A 1,068-nucleotide genomic window follows, 5' to 3' on the forward strand; every position below is an offset into this window, starting at 1 on the left:
TTATAACTCTCATCTGCCTTGATGCCTACAAAACACTTGGTAATGGTCATGGTGCAGGTGTAGGGTGACCAGATGTCCCAATTTTATAGGGATGGTCAAGATATTAGGGGCTTTGCCTTATGAAGGCACCTATTACACCCCACCCCCATTCCGATTTTTCACACTTGCTGTCTGGTCACCCTGTATGTTGTGTGCTGACACCAATGCTGGTCATGCTGACCAATCTCATTGTTTCCTTGTACTTCCCTTTTGTTTCTGCCCACTGTCTTGTATTACACTTGGATTGTAAGCTCTTTAGTGTAGAGACCTTTTTTTTTTTTGTTCAGTGTTCGTACAGCGCCTAGCACAATGGGGTCCTGGTCCATGATTAGGGATCCTAGTTGTTATGGTAATACTAATAATTAATAATATAATAATCTGTTGTTAGCCTTGGTATTTGTCTTCTGAGTTTTGTGGGGGTTTTCTGGATGTACTAGAAAAGAGCTATTTTTTTCCCTTTGGCATTTTGTTATATTGACTGTGTGATTAAGAGAGAGAGATTTAAAAAATTGAAAAATCAAGAGGGCTAAAGGGAAGAAAAGGTATCCTAAAAATTCAGCTGATTTTCAGATAAGCATTCAAAATAGCAGCCTCAGATGAAAAATTGAACAAAAACCTAATGGGAACACTTAATCCTAGCTCTCGATTATAAATCACTGTCTTGCAAACCAGGTCCACTGACATAAATCATGTCCAAAGAAGTCATTACATGATCACTAAAATTGGTAACTGACTGCATTGCAAACATAATCTATTTCCTTTTAAATGTAGAGAGGACCCTTGTATCAGGTCTTATAATTAATTATACTGAAATAGGCTTATCTCAGCCAATCAGAGTACAGGGATGCTGTAGCAGTACTAGTGGATAATAGTACAGTGTGTCCTCTGTTACACAGGATTCATGAAACAGTGTGCAAGTCTGCTTTGTGACATCACTATGTGGTTATTTTTCAACTGTATGGTTTGCAGAACTGTGTACTCTGGATGACTGATAACCATTGTAAGCCACGCAGAATCCAGGGACTTGCA

At 38.8% G+C, this 1,068-nt stretch overlaps 1 protein-coding gene across 8 annotated transcripts in view; it reads left to right on the top strand.

Moving 5' to 3' along the window:
- LOC120371739 (glypican-5-like) overlaps positions 1-1,068 on the top strand; it is a 627,960-nt gene that overhangs the window by 55,317 nt on the left and 571,575 nt on the right. The gene's annotated exons all lie outside the window — the stretch shown is intronic.

This window comes from Mauremys reevesii, linkage group 9 (assembly GCF_016161935.1).
Source record: "Mauremys reevesii isolate NIE-2019 linkage group 9, ASM1616193v1, whole genome shotgun sequence".
Classification (NCBI taxonomy): domain Eukaryota; kingdom Metazoa; phylum Chordata; order Testudines; family Geoemydidae; genus Mauremys; species Mauremys reevesii.